This window comes from Bubalus bubalis, chromosome 22 (assembly GCF_019923935.1).
Source record: "Bubalus bubalis isolate 160015118507 breed Murrah chromosome 22, NDDB_SH_1, whole genome shotgun sequence".
Classification (NCBI taxonomy): Eukaryota; Metazoa; Chordata; class Mammalia; order Artiodactyla; family Bovidae; genus Bubalus; species Bubalus bubalis.
The window spans coordinates 61,133,237-61,159,789 of NC_059178.1; the positions used below are offsets into that span (position 1 = coordinate 61,133,237).

The window sequence follows — 26,553 nt, forward strand, 5'->3', positions numbered from 1 at the left end:
GCGTGTGGTTACGGGGGCGCCGTCTGCGCCTCTGGAGCCGCTACTGTGTGTGAGGGTGGGCGCGTGTGCCTGTCGCTTCGGTGGGCGCAGTGCGCAGAGAGGGGTCCGTGCCTCCTATGCCCCTGAGAGTTCCTCCTGTGGGAACACGGCCTTGGGCTCCTGGCTCCCGGCCGGACAGACCGGGGGTCCGCTCGCCTTGGGGACCCGCGGCCTGGCGCGAGGGGGCGCCACGCCACCGCAGCCGGCGGATCGCCAGGGCCGGGCCGGGCCGGGGGCGGCGCGCGGGGCGGTGCCGGACTCCGCGGGCAGCGGGCTGTAGAGACGCCGCGCTCCGCCCGGAGGAGGCCGCCGGCCAGGCGAGCGGAGCGGCAGCCAGCCGAGTCGGGCCCCGAGGTGAAGTTGCGTGCGCGGTGGGGCCCTGGATCCGCATCCGAGGGTCCCGGGGCCGGGTTGGGGACGAGGGTGCAGGGTCCACACAGAGGATCCGATGCAAGAGCGGGGGCGGGAGGGCTCGGGGCTTCTACACGGGGTTCCGGGGCAGAGACCGGGAAGCAGAGGGTCTACAGCGGAGGGTCCCGAGGGGAGAGGAGACAGGAGGCTGACGCGGCGGGAGAGAGAGGTCTACACTGGAGTCTCTCGGGGCCGCAGCGGGGACAAGGGGTCTACACAGTAAGATCCCGATGCAGGAGCTGGGGCTGGAGGAGCGCGGGCGTCTACCTCCGAGCGTCCGGGCGGGAGCAGGGCAAGGGGGCCACAGTCCGGCGCGCGGAGTCTCCACTCGGCTGCGCAGACGGGTGGGGGCAAAGGAGAGTCCGGGAGGGACATGTAAGCTCCCCTCCCCCTACCCGCGGGCCCCGGAGCCGAGGGTGGTGCCGGACTGGGTGCCGCCCCTAGCCCCCTGCTCGGCTCCGAGTCCCCAGCCGGGCTGGCGTCCGGCCCCAGGCGCGCGCGGGCTCGGGCAGCTTAGTGCGCTTCCATGGAGGTCCGGGCGGCCGTGGCCGGGGTCTGGTTGCAGCTGCCGCCCCGTCTGTCCGTGTGGGATCTGCAAGAGCTCAGGTGAGAGGAAGGATGGGCGACAAAGCGAGCGAGATGACCCGGGATCCCCCAGGCGCCCGTGCTGGCTGGTTGTGGGCGCACCCGGTTCCGCGCAGAGGGCGCGGGATGCAGTCCTTGGCGCGTGGGTGCTCTTTCCTCGCCCCTTCCCGCCGCCCCTTCCCTGCAGAGGGGAACGTCGCCCCCGTATACACAGCGATGCACGCAGATGTAGTCTTACACACACATACACACACACACACACGCACACACACACACGTACACACACACATTCATGGCCTTGCCTTCTCCTGCCCGGCCAGGAGCCGGAGCCGGAGCCCGGACGCAGACCTGAATCCCAGAGAGGGAGCCCCTCTCCTGCAGCCTTGAATTCTCTAACTAGGAGCCCAAGCGCCCCTGAGCCCTCCGGAGCCGAGCCAGGGAGGCTCCCACACTCCCCCGCTGAGCCCAGGTTGGCACTGGGGCTGGGGGCGCAGGGAGGTCCGCATGGAGGCGGTTGCCCAGGGGTCCTGGGCTTCAGCAGGAATAAAGGTGGAGGGGGCGGGGTGCGTCTAGAAGAGCGAGCCAGGGTTCTCTCAATGCCTCGAATGCTCTCCCAAGCCTCCAATCTCCCAGGACCCTGCAGTGTCCCAGGGCCTGGGGGTTTGCCCTCCTGAGGTTTCAGGTGACCCAGGGAGTCCCTCCCAGCCCCCCTTGCTCCAGTAGATTCAGTTTCTGGTTTCTGACTCTCAGGATAAGACTCTGATCATGGGTTGTGGCCCCTCCTGTCACCTTTGTCCCCTCGTCCTAGATTCCAGCCCCGAGCTGAGTTTGTGCCCGGGCAGACTCTCCTTGCCTTTGGCGTTCCCTGCGGGCCGCCCCTTCTCCTTCTCTCCTTGGCCTGCAAAGACCTGGTTTCCTCAGCCCTGCACTCAAAGCCAAGGTTTGGAGCCACTGGCTGTTGGAAGTGCGTTTTGACCCTGTTGGTGCGTGTGGCAGTGATCCCTCTGGGAGGTGGCCTCCAAGGGGCGGCAGTGGCAGCAGGTTCACCCCTCTGCTCTTGGGCAGCTGCTAAGGGGATCGGTTAAGAGAACCCCCAAGGTCTTCCTCTCTTTCCTTGCTGAGAAATCCACGGTGGACCCCATAAGCCCAGATGGATTCAAGCAGAAGAGGGTGTGCTCCTTGCCCCACCCCCACCTCTAGGATTGTGCGGTGCACGCGACCTCCAAAGGCTCCCCTACACCTGTAGTCCCCAGGCAGTCAGCGGATAGACTTGCTCTGGGCTCTCTTACACTGGCCCGGGGCAGCGCTGTGGCGCACTGGGGGCTGGAGTCCACTTGCTCTGGATCCCCGTTGCTGACCAGCCACACACTCACCAAGGGTTACGCCGCCAGTGGAGGGTGGGTGCACCTGCACGTCCCCGGGCACAGGCTAGGAGAATGACCGTTCCCAAGGCCGGCGCCCAGCTGTTCCGACGCTTTTAGACTTATAATTTGTGTACTTCCACTTTGCAAAAGTTTTTTTTTTTTTTAATACCTTGAGATTTCCATAATCTAAGAAAAAAAAAATTGGATGTTTTTGTAGGCAGGGGAAAAAAGGAGGAAAGCAAGTTCTTGGCTGGCACCGAGGCCTGCGCAGCCCCGATGCTTAGAAAATATGTGCAGGTTGATTCATTGTTTGAGTTTAATTAAGAGTTTCTACCCAGGGTATGGCTGGGAGCTGTATTATCATAATTACAGGTGTATGTGCCATGATTAATAGGTCGTGCGGAACACATGGGTTGGGAGGAAGTGGTAAAATGCTGGGATTTGCCCTGGCAAAAGCAGGTCGGGTCTGTGTCCCTGGAGGGTTTCGCATCTGGGGTGCGGGCAGCCCCCCTTCTGCCCCCTGCTCTTCCATCCAGGCACCAGGAGTGGGGTGGGCAGTTGGATTCTCAGCCTCTCCCTCAGTGGGGGTGAAGGGGAGCAGGCGAGGCAGCTCAAGATGTGTGCGCACGGTGTGGGGGAGGGGTATCACATGAGCCCGGAGGGGAACTGGGGAGCCTGGCGAATGGGCTGGTGGGCTCTGTGGGGGTTCGAGGAGAGCGGTCACGTGTGCTTGATCATCTAAGCACCGTGTCCTCGTGGGCCATTCATGAGGAATAGGGATGTCTTAGGACAGAGCCACGGAGTCCCCACTGCCTGCAGGGTCCCTCAGGGACAGGCTGAAAGGGGTGTCCCCAGCTCAGGGCTGAGTGGAGGCGCCCCACGCCCACGGCTCCACGGAGGGCCCTGGGACCTGCACCCTCACTGTCGAGCTGGTCAGGGTGCAGGCTCCAGTCCCGCCTGGCCCGGCAATGGGTGACCGGTGTGCCCTTCACAGTGGAAAGGGGTCCTGCATGGGCGTCGAAGAAACAGCTGTGTCTGTTTCACCACCCAGCAACTCTTTTGAGAGCTTCAGCCCTTCTCAGCCGAAGCAGACAAGACAGAGGCCGGCTCCCCACTCTGCGAGGCACCTGCGGGCACCTGCGAGGTATAGCCAGTACTTGGCGCCTCGTGCCATTGACGCATGCAGGGAGGCGCGGGTGTGTGTGGCTGGGAGGGCAGGCGCCGGCGTCCTGGGCCTCCTTGGCTCTGAGACGTGGGCAAATAGTTCAGCTGCTGCTGTTTTATATTTTCTGATTCTTCCCGTGTCAGACCAGAAGGCTGCTCTGAACTGTGCCAGCTCTCTGATTTTTAGAGGAGGAACCTGTTGTCGTAAAGCAGAGTCAGTAATGCATTCACTCAAAATGAAACTCCCAATATTTTAATTTGATTGTCTGTTTAGAAAAAAGGCAAATTGAAATGTCATGTATAAATAGTACAGAAGACCTTTACATTGATTTTTAAATCCATGGAGCTAAGACAGTAAGAGCAAACTGGACATGGAGGGGCAGATGGTCCCCTGGCCCCGGAGGCCCACACCGCCCCCAAGGGGGCGGGGCCAGGTTGGGCCACCGCTCTGTGCCCCGCCCACTGGCCCTCGGCCTCTCGATGTAGCAGTCGGCCCCTCACCTGCCCTTCCGGGCACACCCGCCCTGTCCCTGGCCCTGTCCTCAGCTCTGTGCCGCCTCCCTGGACAAGTCGGCTCAGGGAGGAAGCAGACAAGCTCCGGTGGCCAGAGCCCTGGGCCGCAGTTCCCGGAATTTAATGACCTTCCTGGATATTTTTAACCTTGTCAGATATTTAAACAATGAAATTTAAATCTTAGATTAGACTCAGGGAGTGCTGGGCACATGAAAGCCGAGGCTGGGGTTCTGGGCCCCAGAGACCCTCAGGCTGCTCTGAGTGGTGCAGTGCTTCTGACTAAATTCTAGCTTGAAGAGGCAAATTTATTTTTGTAAAGGAATAGCCTTTTTCCGGTGGGCGAGGCTGTGAGCTCCATGTTCCTGACTCAGTTCTCACCGACCTGGCCACCTAGCCCCAGCGGGACTCGGGGAGGGTATGTGGATGGAGGGCCTGCCTCTGGGTGGCGTGGCTTCCAGGGGCCTCCACTCCCCAGCCAGGGGTCTCCATGTGCCTTCACCCCTCCCACACCAGCAGGTGTCTGGGGGTTGGGGAAGTGCCCATCACTGGGACAGCGGAACTGCTGTGTGGACTGTGTTGGTGTGTTTGTAGCAGGAGGACAGAAAGTACCAGCTTCGCACATATTCCGGGTGCAGTTCTCTGTATTCTGGGTCATGATGCTAAACAGGTTCAAAATCATGGAAAGTCCTGCCCGTCCTGTGTGTCTGGAGGCCAGACCTCCTCCTATCTGAGCTCAGACAGGAGTGGCGGCTGGAGCCAGGCTCCCAGTGGAGCACCGGATGGTCCGCCGGGTGCAGAGGGCCTGGCCCGGCACAGGGGCTACACCGGCTCAGATCCTCGTGCTTGCTAAGTGCGGGCCTGCCAGCCTCACCCACCCCAGAGCCCCCCAGCTCTGTCGGGGCTCAGGGCAGAGTCACCGTGTGCCTGCAGGACAAGCAGATACACGTCATCTCCCTGAACAGGGTCAAACCTGGTTCTGGTGACAGCCAGGAAGAGGGTTCCCTTCCTTCTGGGGGGTTGAGGAGGCACTCAGATTAACATGGGGAAAAGCGCATGACAAGTTTTAAATCCAAATGTTTTATTTAACATCACAGCAATTAATGCAATGGAGTGAAATGCTTTGGTAAAATAAAATGCATTAAAAATTTATGCACATTATGTAGATTAGCTACTTAGTCATAGGAAGGAATGGCCTTCCTCCGTAGCCTCTGATATTTGATTGTGAAGCTATAACGCCCCTTTCTGGAGCTGGTTCACAGTTACTTCAAGAAAATGACCATTTCTGACTGTGAACAAATTTCCTTGATTTTTTTTTCCCACCAAAAGAGGGGAAAAAAAGACATTTTTCCATGAGGAAATTTAGGAAATATGTATCATTGTCTTCTTTAATACTTAACCAATTAGAGGCTTCCCAGGTGACTCAGTGGTAAAGAATCTGCCTGCAATGCAAGAGACCCATATTTGATCTCTGGGTGGGGAAGATCCCCTGGAGAAAGGAATGGCAACCCACTTCAGTATTCTTGCCTGGAGAATTGCATGGGCAGAGGAGCCTGGCCACAAAGAGTCGGGCATAACTAAGCACAATTAGAAAAACTCCATTGTCTCAAAATGCAGAGGTGAGCTGGGCAGCACACACAACAAACAAGGTGAATTTTTGTCTCCGGGAATTGTGATGTGTTGCTTTAACAAGAAACCTACATCTGGTGGGGGTGCTTGTCGAGTAAGAGGCTCCGAGGGGCTCCTCACTCCAGAAAACACCTGCCTGCCTGCCAGTGGCTGAGATGCACCTGAGCCCAGGCCTGGTCCCGGGCGTAGAGGCGCCTGGTGTGTGCTCTGAGCAGGGCTTCCTGCAGACGGGCCGTCAGGAGGTGAGGGGCCCACTGTGCCCACCGGGTCAGCGTCCTTTCCTGGGAGATTATTTCACACCAAAGGGAACATGACCAAAAAGAAGCCCTCTCTGCCCCGGAGGAACAGGTGGAAAGGTGAGGCCTCATGTTTTCAGATACAGCAAACACATACAGATCAATGGGATAGAGTCGGGGAGAGATGAACCTCCAAATCTGGGGGAGATTGATTTTCAACAGCAGAGCCAAGGCCATTCAGTGGGGAAAGAATCAGTTCAGTTCAGTTCAGTCGCTCAGTCGCGTCTGACTCTTTGTGACCCCCTGGACTGCAACACTCCAGGTCTCCCTGTCCATCACCAACTCCCGGAGTTTATTCAAACTCATGTCCATGGAGTTGGTGATGCTATCCAACCATCTCATCCTCTGTCACCCCCTTCTCCTCCTGCCTTCAATCTTTCCCAGCATCAGGGTCTTTTCCAATGAGTCAGTTCTTCGCATCAGGTAGCAAAGGATTGGAGTTTCAGCTTCAGCATCAGTCCTTCCAATGAATATCCAGGACTGATTTCCTTTAGGATGGGCTGGTTGGGTCTCCTTGCAGTCCAAGGGACTCTCAAGAGTCTTCTCCAACACTGCAGTTCAAAACTATCAATTCTTCGGTGCTCAGCTTTCTTTATAGTCCAACTCTCACATCCATACATGACTACTGTAAAAACCATAGCCTTGACTAGACGGACCTTTGTTGGCAAAGTAACGTCTCTACTTTTTAATATGCTGTCTAGGTTGGTCATAACTTTTCTTCCAAGGAGCAAGCATCTTTTAATTTAATAGCTGCAGTCACCATCTGCAGTGATTTTGGAGCCCCCAAAATAAAGTCTGTCACTGTTTCCATTGTTTCCCCATCTATTTGCCATGAAGTGATGGGACCAGATGCCATGATCTTAGGGGAAAGAATGGTCTTTTTAACAAGTGGAGCTGGAACAACTGGATTCAACTTGCAAAAGTGTCTCTGATTAAAAAAAAAAATCACTCATCATACCAAGAACAAGAAATATCAAAACCTGACTGAGAAATACCATCAGTAAATGCTGAGATGATAATTATCTGACCAGTCTTTAAAAGCTGGCTTTGTAAAAATGCTTCACCAAGCAATTATGGGTTTTCCTGAAACAAACAACAACAACAAAAAAAGAAAATTTCAGCAAAGAAATTCAAGTTATAAAAAATACACAAATGAAGTTATGGAACTGAACAATGCATTGATTGAATGGAAAAAACCTTGCATCCCTGGTGGTCCGTCTCACAGTGCAGGGGGCTGGGTGTGACCCCTGGTCAGATAGCTGAGATCCCACATGCCACGCAGCCAAAGAAAACCCAACCAACCGAACAGAGCACGTGCTGCCTGGGGTCAATAACAGAGGATAAAACCAGTGAATCTGAGATTAATCGGAACTGCCCAGTCTCAACAACAGAGAGAAAAGAAAGACTGGAAAAAAGAAAAGGAACAGGTTCGTAGGCACCTGGGTGAAAATAGCAGAAATGCCAACATTTGTACTATCAGGTCTCAGAGGAGAGAAAAAAGGGGGTGAGGCTGAGAAGATTTGAATAAAGAATGCCTGAAAACCTCTCGAAACAGCAAAAAATACAAACCTACAGATTCAAGGAGCAGAGCATAAAAGCAATTGTAAGCGCTTGGCAATTAAATAATACACATAGAAAATTAATATGTCAAAGAAGTCTCAAAGGAAATTTTAAAATATAGAGAACTGAAAGGAAAAGAAAAGACAAGTCAAAATAAGTGGAATGCAGCCAGAGCAGTGCTGAGGAAAGTCATGGCCCTGAAATGCTTACATGAGAAAAAAGGAAAGCTGTCTACATATGATATTATATCAGTAATATAACTTTGTAAATTGTATTAATTCTTTAAGAACTCCTTAAAAAAGAAATATCCAGGTCCTGGGGGTTTCACTAGAAAATTCTACCAGACATTCCAAATCACTTTGAGATTAATATTACCTGAGGACTGCATTAGAAGAAAACTACAGATCCATATCATTCATGAACTTAGACAGAAAATCATAAACAAAATATTAGCACATTGGATCTAGTGATGCATGAAGTTACTGGGCATGCAAGTGTGGTTTAAAATTAAAAAATCAGTCAGTATAATTCACTGTATCAACAGACCAGATATAAAATCACAGCTTATTCCAGAATTCATATAGGAAGACACAGGCTCTAACACAGCTGAAACAGTCTTGAGAAGAAGGGCAAAGTGGATGAGGACTCTGCCCAGCATTAATGCTGTCTGTGTGGCTGCAGTAATGAGACCCTGTGATGCGGGCAGAGGGCAGAAGATGGAGCTCAGAACTCAGTGGTGCCCTCGCGGGCACACCTAATTGCCTGTCAACAAAGGTACAAAACCAGTTTACTGGAGGAAGTGTAGCCTTTTCAACAAGTGGCTGTTTAATCGCTCATCCTAGGAGAAAAGAAGAATTCATCTGTAACCTCACACCTTATATACAAATTAACTCAAACACATTGTAAATAGCTATACTTTTAATGAAATAAATGTTCAAAAAATTAACTCAGAAATGGACCACAGACTTTAATGTAAAACTATAAGACTTTTAGAAAAAAAAAAAAAAAACAACAGAATCATCTGGGTTTGGGATCCCCTAGAGTAGGATATGGAACCCACTCCAGTATTTTTGCCTGGAGAACCCCATGGACAGAGAAGCCTGGTGGGCTGCAGTCCAAGAGGTCACAAAGAGTAGGACACGACTGAGCGACTGAGCATACACATGCAAAGAGTTCATAGACTTGACACCAAAAGCATGTTCCATAAAAGGTACACTTGATAGACTGAATCTCATCAGAATGAAAAATCGCTTTTTCAGAAACCCTTTTCAGAGCATTAAAGGAAAAGCTACAGAGTGGGACACAATATTTGCAAACCACACATCCAGTAAAGAACCCAAATCTGTAATATATGAAGAATTCTCAAAACTCAATTGCCAAAAACAACAACAGCAGCAACAGCAATAAAACCAAAAATATGCAATTAAAAATGAGCAAAATATATGAACAGATATTTCACCAAAGAGGATATACAGATGGTAAATAAGCACATGAAAAGATGTCCAACATCGTTAGCCATCAGAGAAATGCAAATCAAAAGCACAAAGAGATATCACTACACACTTATCAAAGTGATGAAAATAAAAAAGAGACACCAAGCGCCGACAGGGATGTGGAAAAGTGCTCTTGTGTATTGCTGATGGGGATGTAAAATGGAACAATCACTATGGAAATTAGTTTGGCAGTTTCTTATGAAATCAGCGATGCAATTGCAGTGTGACCCAACACTTGTACTCCTGGGCATTTATCCCAGAGAAATAACAGTTTATGTTCACATAAAAACCTGTACGTGACTGTTTATAGCAGTTCTGTTTGCAATAGTCAAAAACTGGACACAACCCAGATTCTTTCTATGGGTGAATGGTTAACTGTGGTCCATCCACGCCATGAAGTACTACTTGCAATAAAAGGGGAGTGAGCTTTTGGTACACCCAGAACTTTGAATGAATCTCCAGGGCATTTGCTGAGTAAAAACACTTTTTACAATGAAAATTTATCTTTATGTTAGTAATATACTGTAAAATATATTTACGTTGGGGGTAGGGAAGGCTTTCCAGAGAAAATGACTTTAAAATGCAAAAGGGTGTTCTCTGCAGCATTCGTGCAAGTGTCTAACTAAATTAATGTTAGAATAGTGTCCGGTGGTAGGAAAGTGCTGAGGGATGCTATCATGGGCAGCCCCACTGGCACCTAAGAGTAGCCAAGGTCATATTTCCACTGGATTCCCAGCACCAGCGAGAAAACCAGGATTTAGCAAAAACATAGGCATTTCCTTAAGGCCTTAGGGCCAGTTACCCCACACAGCCAGCCGGACGTCTTTGTGTGAGACTTCTCAGACTTCTGTCGAATTTGAAGAGATGGAGAAGAGAGAACTGAGGAGACTCAGGATCCCTGAACTCTAGGGCTGCCCTGGGGACCTCCTTGCCCCCCTGCTGTGGACATTCGTCCTGCAGGTGTCCATCTGTCCTTCGCCCTCCCCACCCACCCCCTGGTGCCCCAGCCGGAGTATGAATTCAGCCAACCTGTTAGAATGTGCACGTAAAGGGGTGGGAAGCCCCCAGTCTCTGATGGTCGTCAGTGGTGGTTGCATTAAAGCTTCTTCTATTAGATTGTACTGTCAGATTTTCCACTTTTCCCATGGCTTAGTTTTAGAATGGAAACATTATTTTTCATGAAGATGAACCTCCAAGACTCATTTATGCAAATTGATGTAGAGAAGAATGAGAAACATCAACACATATCCTCTTGTGACTCAGAGGGAAGTGTTGCGTCCATGTGGGAAGCCTCCTCCCGCACTTTCACAGCAAACCACCTCCTCCGCGTCGGCAGCTGGCCAGGGAAACCTAGGCGCTAGCAGGATGGACAGGGCACAGCGCTGGGAGCTGGACCTTAGCGGGATAACAGAGGGCCCTTTGGGGCTAAGTTGATCCTCTAGTCGCTTCAAAGCAGCTTGACCATATGGTTGGGAGGAGTGAGAGGGCTGAGTGTGGACCGTTGGGCGGAGCCAGGGCTCGGGGCGTGTCCTCTGGTAACCCAGGCTGCTGGCAACCATGTGCATTTACATCTTCCCGTGAAAACCTCCTTAGGACCCTGGGACACTCAGGGGGTCACGTACCCCAGGTGGGGTCTGGCACCATGAGTACCCCTGGGGGTGGCTGAGGGCGCACCCTGACCCCCGCCCTGCCTGCCCCTGCCTGCCCCCTCCTACCACCCATAGCAGGATGCTTGCCCCTTCTCACCCCCGGGAAGACTTGGCCCTGCTTGGCCACTGGTCCAGGCAAGAACGTGAGTGGGTCCTCGTTCTCTCTCCCGCCCCAGGTCGCTTGGACCGCCCTCTGAAGGCACCGACAGAACCCGTGGGGCGGAACCCTCAGGAGAGGCCCCCAGGGGCACGGCTTCCCCGCCCTGGGCCTGGCCAGCCCTCCCTGCTCCTCCTCACACCCTGACCAGCTCTCCTACCCTCTGACAGCACGTGTGCATTCGTAAGTTAGGAAACTATTTGAACTGAAGAGAAGTGTTCCTGAAGTAAGTGGTACAACTGTTTATTTTTGGAACTCTCACTGTTAACGTCAAGGTGTAAATAAATTAAACGACACCAATTCATCCCAACTAGATCGCCATGGCAGGCCCTCCCGGTCCACCGAGCTCCACACGAGCCCTGCGGACCTGGACCAGCCCGGATGCCTGTGCACCTCGGGCCCCGGCCCTGCCTCCAGCCCCGCGGCACACACGTGTGTGTTGTCATCATAGAAATGGTCACGTCTGGTCTGCACTCAGGTGACAGCCGTGCTCCATGCGCCGCTGCACCAGCTCCTCTCTGTGACCCATCTTGGCAGAGAAATGGGGAGGCGGGCAGCAGGCCGACGGGCGAACGTCACACAGCTCTCGGGGCAGCCCTGGCCCTGGGCCACCGGCTTGAGGAGAAGCCCACGAGCACCTCCTGGTGGGGTTTCTGGGCTGGGCGGCAGGTGCTGACAATGTGCGGGGCCCTGGGTGCGGTCCCTGCAGAGCTGGAAAAGCCCGGCTCAGGGAGTGGACGAGCGGCCTCCGGTTTCTGTGGTTCCTTTATTCTTTATCTTGAATAATTTCAAAAGAGTAGGGCATGCATGGTCTTGTCACTGCTTAGACGGCAGGGACCGTGGAGAAGTGGCTGACGTGTCCGTCGGTGGCTGATCCAGCAGGCTAAAGCTTGGTCCTGGGCAGGGGCCTGAGCCTGCCTGCCCACCGTGCACCCCTGAGCTGGCCTGTCTGGGGCAGGACTGTGACCTGCGGAGGGGACGCAGCTGGGAGTGGAAGGAGGGGGTCACAGGGGCATGCCGATGAGGGGGCCTGGAGCTGGAGCTGAGACCCTTGCAGGCCGGTCCTTGTAGAATCGCCTCCGTGACGCTCAGTCTGGGTCAGACTGCAGCCCATCCTGCCTCCTCTGGGGAGAACCCAGAGCAGCCAGCCATGGCCTGAGGGAGCACCCCCATGCCCCAGAGGCCGCACGCTTGTGATGCCCCGGAGGGCAGGCGGGGGGAGCCCCTGGGGGTGTGCAGCAGTCAGTTTCTGAGAAGCCACAGAGTCTCTGCTTCTGAGCTCACAACACGAAACACAGCGGGTGTTTCCAGCAAGCCTAGTGCATGTCTAGTCTAGTGCGAGCTCTGCACGGTCTGCTCTGTACCCTCTCAATGGCCTTCTGAGAGGGACATTGTAGCCTAGAGGAAAGAACAGAAATGGGAGCCCTGAGGAGCCACTCACTGCGTGTGCCAGGAGGAAAGTGCACGAGGCAGAGGCCGAGTTCCTTAAGGGACCCAAGTTTCCTGTTTCGGACATAAAAACAGTGCTTTCTTCGCGATCCCTGTAATCTGAAAACTGATCAGCAATAAGGTCTAAGCAGCTGCGTGGTTTTGGAGAGTTGTTGTTTTCTTTAACTGCAATAAACTATGCATGATATGTGGCTTCTCTGGTGGCTCAGTAGTAAAGAGCATGCCTGCCAACGCAGGAGACATAAGAGGTGCAGGTTCGATCCCTGGGTCGGCAAGATCCCCCAGACGAGGGCAGGGCAACCCACTTCTGCATTCTTGCCTAGAGAACCCACAGACACAGGAGCCTGGTGGGCTACAGTCCATAGGGTCAAAAAGAGTCAGACATGACTTAGCAAGTAAATCAACAATACATAACATAGAAGTTACCATTTTAACCATTTTTAAGTGTGCAGCTTAGTGGCATCAGAAGCATTTGAGTTCCTACCCGCACACCCATCCTCCGTCTCCAGAACTTTTTCATTTTCCTGTTGAAACTCTGTCCTGATGAAGCCCTCGCTCCCCTCCCCCACCCCGCCCACCCTGCTTCCTGTGTGTGAACTTGACTCCTCCAGGGACATCACACGGCGTGTGCCCTTTTGTGGCTGGCTTCTCTCACTCGGCTCGATGTTCTCAAGGTTGACCCACGCTGCAGCGTGTGTTGGAATTTCTTCCCTTTCTATGACACATAACATTCCCCGTGTCTTTCACACGTGTCGCTGACCCGCCCACTCTTCGGGGACACTTGGGTTGCTCCCACTTTCACTGGTGTGAGCGCGGGTGCTTTCAGTTCTGGGTGGACACACAGGCTGGAATTACTGGACCACATGGTGATTCTGTTTTTAATTTTTTCCGGGACCACCATACTGTTCTCCATAGTGACCGTACCATTCTATATTCCTACCTCCAAGGGAACAGAGGACGAGATGGTTGGATGGCATCACTGACTCATGGACGTGAGTTTGAGCAAACTCAGGGAGATGGTGAAGGGACAGGGAAGCCTGGTGGGCTGCAGTCCATGGGGTCGCAAAGAGTCGGGCACAACTTAGCGACTGAACAACAACAACCACTGCCCAAGTGTTCAAATTTCTCTACATCTTCACCAATCCTCTTTTTCTGTTTTTCTTTATAATAGCCACCCTAATGGATGTGAAGTGGTATCTTATTGTGGTTTTGATTTTCATTTCTCTAATGACCAGTGTTATTAGAGCATCTTTTCATGTGCTTAAATTTTTTTTTTGGAGAAATAACTATTCAAGCCCTTTGTCCATTTTTAAAATCGTTTTGTTGCTGTTGTTGTTTTTGAGTTTCAGGACTTCTCCATGTGTTCTAGATACCAATCCTTTATATGACTTGAAAATATTTTCTCCTTATATTCTGATCTGTGGGCTATCTTTCCACTCTGTGGATAGTGTTCTTTCATGAACAAAATTATTTAATGTTGATAAAATCCAGTTAATCTACTTTTCCTTATTTTACTTCTGCTTTTGTAGCTCAGCTGGTTACAAATCCGCCTGCAGTGCAGGAGACTCCATTCAATTCCTGGGTCAGGAAGAGCCCCTGGAGAAGGGATAGGCTACCCACTCCAGTATTCTTGGACTTCCCTAGTGGCTCAGATGGTAAAGAATCCGCCTGTAATATGGGAGGCCTGGGTTCAATCCCTAGATTGGGAAAATCCCCTTGAGGTTACCACCTTGTGTGGTAACCCACTCTAGTATTCTTGCCTGGAGAATCCCCATGGACAGAGGATCCTGGTGGGCTACAGTCCATGGGGCTGCAAAGAGTCGGACACAACTGAGGGACTCAGCACACACTTGGTGTCATATCCAAGAAATCACTACCAAATCCAGTGTCATGAAACTTTGGTCTTATTTTTTCTTCTAAGAGTTTTGTGGCTTTAGCTCTTATGTTTAAATCTTTGATCTGTTTTAATTTTTTTTATATAGTGTAAGATATAGGATCTAAGCTTGTATCCTGTATCCTATGTAAGGGTATAAGGATCCCGCTTCCTTTTTTGCATACAGATATGCAGTTTTCCCAACACCATCTGTTGAAAAGATGGTTTTCCACCTTGAATAGTCTTGGCACCATTTACTCGTGTATTCAAGGGTTTATTTCCTGGCTCTCAGTTCCATTCCATTGGTCATAAAGCCATCTTTATGCCAGTGACACTTTTGTTTGCTACAGTTTTGTAAGGTCTTCTTATTTCATTTTACTTTTCTGGCTGTGCCATGTGGCTTGTGGAATCTCGGGTCCCCGACCAGGGATTGAACCGGGCCACAGCCTTAAGAGCACCGAGTCTGAACCAGTAACCACTAGATGCCCACGGGACTCCCGTGGTGAGTGATGAAATTGGGAAGTGAGACACCTTGTCTGTGGGATCGTCTTTCATCAGCCCAGCTGTGCAGCAGGGACGACACCAGCAGCCCTTGCAGGCTCTGCCCCGCCACTGACCCCCCAGCTTCCCACCCAGGGCCTGCTGCCAAACCTCCCCACTGCTTCTGCCTGGAGGTCCTCCCGGCTTCATGGATGGAGCCCCCTCCACCTCTGGTCCAGCCCTGCCCCAGTGAGCCTGTCCAGCGTGGCAGGACCATGGCTGAGACACACCCTGCCTCTGAGGGACCAACCTCCCGGAGGAGAGTGTAGCTGACACGGGTGCTTCCCAGGAAGGGTCTCCCATCACTGACTCACGCCTGGTCCCTGCAGGAGCCGCACAGCTGTGCCCCTTTGAAGGGGGCCTCGAGGACTCACATGGCAGGGGGCCCTGAGACTCTGCAGGAGCAGGATGTGTTTTTACTTATTTTGACCTGTAGATAAAAGGAAAAGGGGAGAAGGCTTCCCACTGACCAACAGGAAGCAGCATTGCTTCTAAAAATGCTGTTTGCTGAAGTCACAGCTCCCCCCATCACTTAGGGGCTGCGAAGGCGTCTCCTCAGAGGTCCTAATTATGGAGCCTGTGGAGCTGCTGTCAGATCAACTGCGGCATCGCCCTGGAAACCTGCAGTGCTGGACCAGCCCAGACCTGCAGGGGCCCTGGTGCCCCAGACAGAACCTCGTCCTGGAGCCTGGGTGACCTGCCCCTGGGTGGCAGAGCTGGGTGTCCAGCAGCCCGAGGTCTGACCAGGCTGCCAGGATCCCGGTGACTCTCTGTCCAGCCCCTCAGAGCCCAGGGTCTAGCCTGTTGCCTGGCTGGGCTAGCAGCTCGGTGAACACGTGTGTTGAATGAGAAATTGTTGGGTTTTCGTTTGTTGCTTAGTTGCTTAGCCTCTTTGCTACCCCATGAACCATAACCCGCCAGGCTCCTCTGTCCATGGGATTCTCCAGGCAAGAATACTGGAGTGGGTTGCCATTTCCTTCTCCAGGGAATCTTCTCGACCCAAGGATCGAACCCAAGGCTCCTGCCGTGTCTCCTGCATTGCACGTGGATTCTTTTACTGCTGATCCACTGGGGAAGCCAGAATGAAACCTGTTGTTCAGTTGCTAAGTTGTGTTCAACTCTTTACCACCCCATGGTCTGTAGCCTGCCAGGCTCCTCTGTCCATGGGATTTCCCAGGCAAGAATACTGGAGTGGGTTGCCATTTCCTCCTCCAGGGGATCTTCCCGACCCAGGGATTGAACCTGTGTCTCCTGTACTGGCAGACAGATGCTTTGCCACTAAGTCACCAGGGAAGCCCAGTGAAAAACTGAGGCGTCTGCAAATCAAGAGATGAGAGGAAAAAAATAAGAAGAGCCGAGAAGTCACAGTGCTGGCAGAGGAGAGGCATGGCTGGACCCCCTTGACTCCGAGGCCGGTGAGGGGGTGCGGCCACATGAGGAAGCCAGCAGAGAAGGCTGAATGCCCACAGGACAGCAAGCATCGGAGAAGCCTCTGGAGGGATGCTGGGCAGGACTGTGGTTTGATTGCGTTTCCCGAGACACCAGTGCTGTGGGGCATCTTTTCAGGTGCTTGTTGGCTGTTTGCCTTCTTTGGAGAAGTGTCTATTCAAGTCTTTATCCCATTTTTAAGCTGAGTTGTTTCTCTTTTTATTTAGCTGTAGGAGGTCTTTGTATCTTTTTGATACTAAATTCTGATCAGGTATATGATTTGCAAATATTTCTTCCTGTTCTGTGGATTGTCTTTTCTATCTGTTGATAGTTTTTCAATGCACAGAAGTCTAATTTTAATCAAGTCCAATTGATCTATTTTTAAATTTTGTTGTGTATGTTTTTTGTGTCATACTGGTGGTTCAAACGGAGAAGGCAATGGTAAAGAATCTGCTTGCAATGCAGGAGATATGGGTTCGATCCCTGAGTCAGGAAGATCCCCTGGAGAAGGGAATGGCAACCCACTCTGGTATTCTTGCCTGGAGAATTGCATGGACAGAGGAACCTGGCAGGGTACAGTCCATAAAGTTGCAGAGTCAGACACAACTAAGCGATTAACACACACAGAGATAGAAGTGGTCTGAGCATGCCAGCAGCTTTTGCCTTTGACGAAATCCTAGCGCTAATATTTGGGGAGAGGGGTGTGAAGGCGTCACTGAAACTCATCAAATTCAGATCCAAGGTGTTTTTCGTTCCAGTGCCTCAGGGTTGAAACGGAAAAAGTTAAATATAAAGAAACTTTTTATTTGAACTATTTTAAACTTACAGAAAAGCTGCAAAATTAGCACAGACTTTTCCTGTATCTGCCCCCAGCTTCCCCTCATGTTAAGATCTTAACAGAAAGCTCCGTGAAATGAACCCTGTCCTGCACAGGGACCAAGCTGCAGCCAGTCCAGCGGCGCCCCACCCCCAACCCCCTGACGCCCAGCCTCTCAGGCCCATGTCTGGGTCGTGTTTCTCCTCTGTCTCTGAGGTGGCACGTCTCTTCCAGGCTTGCTTTGCCTCTCGAGTTGCTGACACTTCAGAAGGATGTTTTCAGCCTGTGAGAATTTGCCGACTTGACAGACTCCGCTCATATTTCAGTCAGTCAGTCAGTCAGTCAGTCTGTCGCCCCACAGCCGTCAGAGCTGCTTCCCACGGCTTCTCAGGCTGGTTTGTCCTCTTCCAGCCCTTCCTGCTTTCCCTCCGACCTGGGCCTGGCCGCTGGCAGAGCTCGGGCAGGTCTCCTCCTCGTCCCTGGAGCCAGGGTCCCCCTTGTCCCTGTGTCCCCGTGGCAACAGCCGGCTGGGACCCGCAGTGCCACGGAGGTCGCATGGAAGCGGCTTACATACATCACATTCTGCAGCAGACAGGGTGGGAATGATTCATCACTTGCTTAATAAAATTGATTTAAGAAAGAAATTACCAATTAAGAACTGTCCTGACTGTAAAGTAAAAATTCAGTGATCTGGAAACTGTCCGTTTCCTGCTCAGGGAGCTAAGGGAGTCCAGGCCGCGAGGAGGCTGCTGCCCTCCCCAGGTCACGGGGGTCTCTTGGTCTTCACGGGGAGGCAGGGGGGCCTCAGGCCTCCTGGGGCCCAGCCCAGGGACCCGCACTTCAGGCCCCGGAGGGTCTGTGGGCGGGTCTCGGCCAGCCCTGTACCCTCAGGCTGCAGCCCTTCGTCTCAGCGGGGGACACGCTGGTCCACACAACACCCACCCCCACCGCCCCACCAGAGACGGCAGAGGGCGGGAGAGGTGGTGGCCGTGACTCCTTCCCCTTTCTGTTCGCTGAAGTGTCTGTCGCTCCGTCCTGTACCAAGGTCTGCTCCAAGGTCAGCATCCAGGGCCAGGCTGGACCAGAGCCTCGGCCTCTTAGCTCAGGAAGCCCCACGGGGCCCTGTCCAGAGGGGCGGGGGATGAGCTCTGGACGGTGGCTCTGTAACTTCGTCTTTCTTAGGCATCAGAGAGTTTCTATTATGTAGGCTTAGAAGCTGACTGGGGGGACAAGATGACTGGGGGCCCAAGTGTGGGGCCTCTGACACATTGAGGGTCTGTCCCCTGTCCCCAAGAGACGCTCTGGGGGGATTTGCAAGACGCTGCAGAGGGACACACTCCAGTAGAAGCCCCCCAGTGACGCCTGTCGACACTGTTGGACGACAGTCCAACTGTCAGCCGTGAGCCGCCCCCAGCGGCGGGGTGGCCGCCCCCCAGGCCCTGGCAGCTCCGAAGCCTCTCGCAGAGCCCAGGCTCTGGAGCAGCCTCGCTCCTCTGGGTGCGGGAGCAGAAGCACCATGTGAACAGAGATTTCAGAGAAAACTGATGCAGCAGACGTTTGCATACAGATGTGCTAATTATAGTCCTCAACCTGTACATTGAAACAGACTTAGCAGTTATGATAGTTCTGGAACATAATTGCTTTTTCTAACCCATAGGCGCTCAGTCACTGGGAGATGTCCTTAAATCCAAGAGGAGGTTCATGCTCCAAGTCTAGGGACCCGAACTCGGCGGAGGGTGAGGGGGCTCAAGCCGCCTCGGAGACAATTGTTCTTGGAAGGGCTGTGGGGCTCACATGGGGTCAGCAGGGCCCTGAGCTGGGTGGGCAGTGGCCTAAGCCCCAGTAACTCCCGGGCTCTGGGGTAGCTCGGAGACATTCAGGAGGGGATCAGGCCTTTGGGGGAGCTGGTGGGGGGGCTGAGGAGCCCCAGGTGGGCCAGAGAGGGGAGGACTCTAGAGGGACGTGCTGTTGGTCCCCCGAGAGCCCCGTGAAGTGGATGGGGGGATGGAGCACCATGGAGACCCTCGTCCAGGAGGGTGCCCTGTGAGGGGGCCGTGGGCACTGTGAAGACCCTCGTCCAGGAGGGCACCCTTTGCAGGGAGGTGGGGGGGCAGTGGAGCACCGTGGACACCCTTGTCCAGGAGGGCGCCCTGTGGGGGGAGGTGGAGAACCGTGGAGACCCTCATCCAGGAGGACGCCCTGTGAGGGGACCGCGGGCACCGTGGAGACCCTCGTCCAGGAGGAGGGCGAGGAGTGGGCTGTGCTGGAGGCTGCCTGGGGCTGGAGGGCACGTCCATCCCTGAGTTGCTCATTTGCTGATTACGAAGAACACCCACAGCTGGGGCTGGGGGCTGGAATAGGGAATACTCTGGGGGGTGGGGTGAGGACACGGGACACAGATTGGCCTCCATGAAGAAAGAAATCTCCCCTGAAGCAGGGGAGACGTGGTCAGGGCCTCCCATTTGAGCCTAAAGGTGACAGTTGTACGTTTATCGTGCGACACCACGGCTGTCTGTCTAGTTCACTGATGGAGACAGAGGAGCTGAGGCAAGGAGCAGTTTCCGAGAAGCTACTACATTTCCACTCGAAACCCTGTCCTCAGAGCGTCCAACACCGTGTAGACTGGAGTGAGAGCAGTGTTTGAGGAAAATACAATGACCATCACGATGTAACCAAGTGGGTGCTTGGAGTAAACATAAACGTCCCCCGAAATACAGGTTCTTCCCAGGGGTCCTGTGACCACAGCCAACCTCAGAGTCCTCAGGACCCCAGACCCACCATGTGTCTGTGAGGCGATGAGCCACGTGTCCTGGACTCTCCAAGAAGCCCGTGGCTGACCGGGGTCTAGACGCAGTGCCTGCAGGAGGGAGACTTGTCATCTCAGGGCCAGAGGAGCCCCAACAGAGACGGGGGACCGCCCCCCACCAAGGATGAGCCCGACGCGGGGAAGCCACCCGGAGGTGAGGGGTCCTGCATGCGGCCCCGCCTCCCACGGGGAAAACAGAGTTGTTGAACTAAACCATGGCCCAGGAAATCTCAACATGAGAGGGCCTGAGAAAACAATGATTTCCTCAGAGGTTCATGCCCAACGAGAGGCAGAGAGAGCTTTGGGGCAAGAACCGGCCGGATGGACTGGGCACTTGGACGCCTGTCCCCACAGGACAGCCCCCCTGGAGCGTGAGGCCTCGCTGGGGAGGAGGGCAGGAGAGACTGAGACAGACAGAGTGTGGGGAGAGAGGGAGACGGCCGTGAGGAGCTCTGGGGCGGGAGGGGACTTCTGGCAAGACGGTGAGCTCGGGCCCTGCAGAGCCTGTGGTGCTGTGCCCTCCCGTCCTGTGCCCTGGGTGCCAGGGTCCAGCCTCATCCTCCTCGGGATGTCTCACCCCAGGAGCACCAGGGTCATTGAGAAAACCTCAGGGAGGCCTTTATTCTTAAAGGCTGTGTCCCAGGACCCAGAATGAAGGGTCAGCTGGTGATCGAGAGTGCTAACTTTCTGAGTGGAACTGTGTCCACCCGCCCCCGGGTTTCCTGCCTGCCCCCAGGTGACCCCACCTGACCCCGGGTGTCCCCCCCGCCCCCAGGTGACCCCCCCTTCCCCGGGTGTCCTCTCCTGACCCCGGGTGTCCCCTCCTTCCCCCGGGTGTCCCCCCATCCCCAACAGTGCCCCCATCCCCAGCTGTCCCCCCTGCCCAAGTCTCTTTTCTCTTCAGCTCTTGCTGCTTATTTCCTCCTCCATCCTCCCGCTCTCTCTGGCTTTTTTCCAAGAGACCAGGCCTTCTGTATTCTCCACTCTTACCTGCTATTTATGAACCTTGAGTCTGGAGGAGGCCTTGGGATCATCTTATCCACTCCCTTGATTCACCAGCTGGACCCTGAGATCTGGAGAGGTTTCAGCAGCTTTCAAGGAGCTGGCCGGAGCAGCAGCGCCAAGGTTCCCAGCTTTGGCTCCATCCAAGACTTTCCCACCTACATGTGGGAACCCAGCCTCCACAGCGCCTGGCACAAGTCACGCACTGTTTTCAGAGAAACAGCATCTTGGCCTCGTCCCCTCAGCATCACACATGCTGACCTGCCAAGATCTGGGACGTCCCCCTCACCTGCCCGCCTGCCGCCAGCCAGCATCTGCTGTCAGCGGGCAAGAGAGAGGCCTCACTGCCCCTGCAGCGGCCGGAATGGGCTGTTCTGTGTCTCAGCCTCGCAGTGAAGGGAGGCCCCCTTGCCGCTGGGCCTAAGTCTCTCCTGTGCAGCTGGATGTGATGTTACGGTCGCTAGGAATTTCCGTTGTGACTCTAGTTGTTTTCCTTTCGACGCCCACGTGTGAGTGATGTTTGCAAAGTGAGAAATTAGTAACTATAAGTTTTTAGAACAAAAACCCAAATCTGGGACTGGTTCTTTAAAAGAAACACACTTTCACAGAACTCCCCACAGACGGACCATTGCCAAGGGGGTCAAAGCATGCTGTGTACGTGAACGAACGATGTGTGTCAAGTCATGTGGTCCATGTGGTCACGACCAGTGTGCTGGTTCCGAGTGACCTTGTGACCAGGAAAAGCACAAAGGCAGATCAGAGTCCTCGGCCTGGGCTCCAGGGCCCGAGGCTGGGCCAGCCTCTGTCCTAGAGGCCAGGAAGGGAAGGTGGGGTGACCCTCTGCCCAGTCAGGATGTGAGCGTCCTGCACAGAAATGCCAGGAGCAGCAGTACCAAGAAGCTAGCGTGGGCAGTGGGGGGCACCTTGTGTGGCCGAGGAAGCTAAGGGGGCGGCCGGGCTTGGCTGCTTAGTGGGCTTTTATCTTGACCACCTTAATGTATGACACCCACGTCTGGGGCTTTTATCTCAAAAAACCTTCATATACGACACCCATGTCTGGGAGGGCAGTTGGCTTCACTCTACAGATTAAATGTTAATCCCATTCAAAAACACCTTACTGGTAACACCCAGAAACATATTTGACAAATATCTGCTGCACCCCATGACCCAGGCAAGTTGACACATAAAATTACCTGTCACACAACATAATCCTTATTAGTAGGTCCATAAATAAAAATGGACGTTGTACATTATTTTACATCTTACTACGTAAGGAGGAAAGGAACATCACCAGAATTGTGTTTTGTTGGGTTGGGTGGTGGGGGCGCTGTTTCTTTGTCGCTCTTTTCAAGTAAAAATTTTCAAACATACATTAAAGTCCAAAGAGTAGTACAGTGAAAACCTAGCCATCTGTGTGGAAGTATATATATAATATATATGAGATTTTGTGTATATATGTGTGTGTGTCCATATATATGTGAGATGAATGAACCATGTGGAAGTAGTTTACAGAAGCCAAGACAGTTATCCCTGAGTAGTCGAATATGCATCTCCTAAAAATAAGTCTATTCTCTTCCATAACCAATTCCATTATAACACCTAAGAAAATTAACAATAACAAATATTTCAGATTTTCCCAGCTGTCCCCAAGCTGTGTTTTGTAGGCTTTCTGGTAGACTCTAACCAAGGTCTATGCATTTCGTGTGGTTACATCTCACAGCCTCTCACTTCACCTCCTGTGACGTCCCTCCCACCTGTTCCTTTCCTTGTCCTTGACTCTGAAGACCCCAGGCCTCCTGTTTTATCTGGACACAGGGACCTGTGTCTGGGCATCTGACTGGAGCTCGTCTTGCCCAGGGCAGAGCCAGATGCTGCTGAGACTGACCACTGCCCTGCATTGCCACCCGGGTGCCAGGTGTGACCACGGGGTCAAGGGGTGGACACGGTCCGCACCCGCTCACCGGACCCTGCGGACGTCTTGTTTCCCCGTGGTGGCGCGTGGTCTTTCTCTCCTCCCTCCTCTGTTGCTGTGTAGAGTGTACACACCATAGACTCAGGGCTTGACTTAGGTTTCTAGTCCAGTCACTATGTACTCACACTTTCCAAGTCTGCCCGGGGGAGCCCGTCTTTGATGACCACTGACGCATGTGCTCTCACACGGGAGCTCTGCTTTCTCTTGTCTGCTCACCTGGGGCCTGTCCTGTTTCCCATCAGAAGTGAGCTGCTCTGGGGAGAAGCGGTCCTGGGGGCTGAGGTGCGATCACGTAGGAAGAGAGCTCGTCTGGCCTCAGGAACCTATGAGCTGCCCTGGCGTGCTCACGTCCACTCTCTGAGCAGATCAGGAGTTTCTTTCCTCTTTATTCAGTACCACTATCGGAGCTTCACAGACGCTTAGAGGTGGATTCGCTGCCGTCGAGGCTTGTTGAATTCAAACTCCCGAAGGGCAGAAGTTGAACAGAGGGCTCCAGGTACCCACACCGGGTGTGCAACAGCCTCTCAGCTGTGAGTATAGTACGTCCCCAGGCTGCTGGACTCCCAGCCGGATGTGCCTACCATGGGTAGAATGTATGAAAATTCTAGAAATCAGAGTCAATGGGTACCCAAAACATCTGACTGTTTACATGTTTATACTTGTACACAGTTTACAAAAAATGTGGAAGATACAGAGTATTGAGAACATGAAGACCCATTAGACACTCAATATGTAAAAGGGGTAAAATTTCTAGCAGAAAAAATTACATTGGTTTTATTTTGTTGTAGCTTGTTTCCAGAGCAAGCGGAATTTATCTAAAACGGCTCTATTATAAATCACAAGATTAACAAACATTTTATGGCTTGCTTTCAAAGTCTTTGCGGATGCCCACCTCCAAGAATGGGTTTGACATGCATTTCCTGTGAGGGTCACACCTTGTACAAAAATTATGTCACAGTGCATCACAGACTTAAGTGTAAAATGTAAACTATTAACTTTGGGAAAACAACACTGGAATATCTTTGGGATGTTGGATCAAGCACATTATTATTGATACCAAAAGCACAGTCAGGAAAAAAAATGTAAATTAGACTTTATCAAAAAGTAAAAACTTTTGCTCAACTGGGCTTTTAACCACATGATGGGGAGACGTTTATGGAAATGTTTGTAACAGCTTTGCTCTTAATAGCCAAATCCTGGAAATGAGCCAGCTGTCCTTCACCTTGAGAGGGTTATACAACTGTGAGCGCTGCACCAGCCACAATCTGGCCAATCTTCAGAGTTACGCTGAGCAAAAAGACTCGGTCCTCACTGGCTACCTGCCAGCGTGGGTCCTCTTGTACACCGTGCTTGGGATGACGGGAGCACAGGGACAGAGCACGGACCGCTGGGGCCACGTTAGGCCGGGGTGGGGCTGGGAGGGATGGAGGTGCTGCGGGCCCGGTGAGATGGACACTCCGTGTCTGGACTACATCCGAGGCGGCACCCTGTAGGTTTGCGAGATGCTACCACTGCACGATTTGGGTAAAAGGATCTCTACAATCTCAAAATTGAAAGTTTAATTTTTAAAAAACTTTGGGGCAATTATATGCAGTTCTGCTATATGCATCATGCTTTGTGGATAAGAGTTACTAGTTATCAAATTTCTATATGCCTTATAGATTTGGAGACTATATGAAGTTATCATAAATCATAACTGAAAAATAATCATCAATCTTTCTGTCAACAGCATGGCTAAAAATAGATCTAATTAGAGTGTTTTTGGTTCTGTTCATATATACACTTTAGAAGTGTAATTTGCAATTTGTGTAACTTTGACATATAGAAAAGAAATGCATTCCAGGAAAAAAATGGTTGAACACATTGGAGGTTAACAATTGGACAGAAATTATAGGAATGATCCTAATAGTACTTTAAGACTGAAATTTCCTAACAATCATGTTTTATTTAAAATTAGTTCTTTACCTTTGGGTCTTTGTACTTATCACGTGGATGATTTTTATCCTAATTCATGTGATGTTTGTCTCGGTAGGACAATAAGAATTGAAAAACAGTGCAGTGTCTCACCAAATATTAACCTGTGTCCTCCTTATTGTCAGGAGGTTGGACGCATTTTTAGTTTAAACTAGCTCAGCCACAGTCATGTGCTAGTTGAATGATTGGAGAAAAGCATTTCTCATTTAGATCACGTTTTCCGATTGTCACGTGGCTAGTCTCATGTGTTCGTTCTTGTGAACCCGTGTCAACTCAGAGGTGAAGCACTTCAGCTGTAATGAAAGTGAGCATCTGGAGGGGCACCAGGCCAGGTGAGGACTGGAGTGGCCTCAGTAGAGGGGCGAGCACGGCCCCCTCCCCGCAGACCTGGGGGCTGACGGCAGAAGCAGTGTGGGAAGGGGCTCTGCACCTCATCTCCTGAGTGCCCCCCGCTATGCTTCCCTGACTGAGCTTGACTCTCAAGCAAGGAGACAAAGCCCTCTCCAAGCCCGCAGCGGTGGGCGGGCTGGAGGCCCTCTGCAGTGGCCGGTCTCTGAGGCGCGCTGTCCCCACTGAGAGCTTCCCCCTACCCTGTCCTGCTCTTCCTGGGGCAGGAGCCTCCCTCACCATTCACTCCCGCTTGGCCTGTGCTGGGCAGGCAGGTGGACCCCGGAGCCCGAGAACATCCCCACGAAAGACGCAGGTGCTAACATCTGGGAGTCCATCAGTACATGCACCCGTGGGAGGATGTGGGGCCCTGGGGGTTCAGCAGCGTGGCTCCCCACCCAGGTACATTTCAGTTCAGTTCAGTCACTCAGTCGTGTCCGCCTCTTTGCGACCCCATGAACTGCAGTACACCAGGCCTCCCTGTCCATCACCAACTCCAGGAGTTTACCCAAACTCATGTCCATAGACTCGGTAATGCCATCCAGCCATCTCATCCTCTGTTGTCCCCTTCTCCTCTTGCCTTCAATCTTTCCCAGCATCAGGGTCTTTTCAAAAGAGTCAGTTCTTCAGGTGGCCAAAGTATTGGAGTTTCAGCTTCAACATCAGTTCTTCCAATGAACATTCAGGACTGATTTCCTTTAGGATGGACTGGTTGGATCTCCTTGCAGTCTTCTCCAATATCACAGTTCAAAAGCATCAATTCTTCATCCCTCAGCTTTCTTTATAGTCCAACTCTCACATCCATACATGACTACTGGAAAAACCATAGCCTTGACTAGACGGACATTTGTTGGCAAAGTAATGTCTCTACTTTTTAATATGCTGTCTAGGTTGGTCATAACTTTTCTTCCAAGGAGCAAGTGTCTTTTAATTTCATGGCTGCAGTCACCATCTGCAGTGATTTTGGAGCCCAAGAAAATAAAGTCTGCCACTGTTTCCCCTGTTTCCCCATCTATTTGCCATGAAGTGATGGGACCGGATGCCATGATCTTCGTTTCTGAATGTTGAGCTTTAAGCCAACTTTTTCACTCTCCTCTTTCACTTTCATCAAGAGGCTTTTTAGTTCCTCTTCACTTTCTGCCATAAGGGTGGTGTCATCTGCATATCTAAGGTTATTGATATTTCTCCCGGCAATCTTGATTCCAGCTTGTGCTTCCTCCAGCCCAGCACTTCTCATGATGTACTCTGCATATAAGTTAAATAAGCACGGTGACAATATACAGCCTTCATGTACTCCTTTTCCTATTTAGAACCAGTCTGTTGTTCCATGCCCAGTTCTAACTGTTGCTTCCTGACCTGCATACAGATTTCTCATGAGGCATGTCAGGTGGTCTGGTATTCTCATCTCTTTCAGAATTTTCCACAGTTTATTGTGATCCACACAGTCA

The 26,553-nt window shown here is 52.4% G+C and overlaps 1 protein-coding gene across 1 annotated transcript in view; it reads left to right on the forward strand.

The window, feature by feature from the left end:
• Positions 1-297: 297 nt before the first annotated feature.
• KCNG2 (potassium voltage-gated channel modifier subfamily G member 2) overlaps positions 298-26,553 on the forward strand; it is a 54,485-nt gene continuing 28,229 nt past the window's right edge. The window contains exon 1 of the mRNA XM_044934699.1: positions 298-393. The gene's annotated coding sequence lies outside the window, so the exon portion shown is untranslated. The remainder of the gene's footprint in view (positions 394-26,553) is intronic.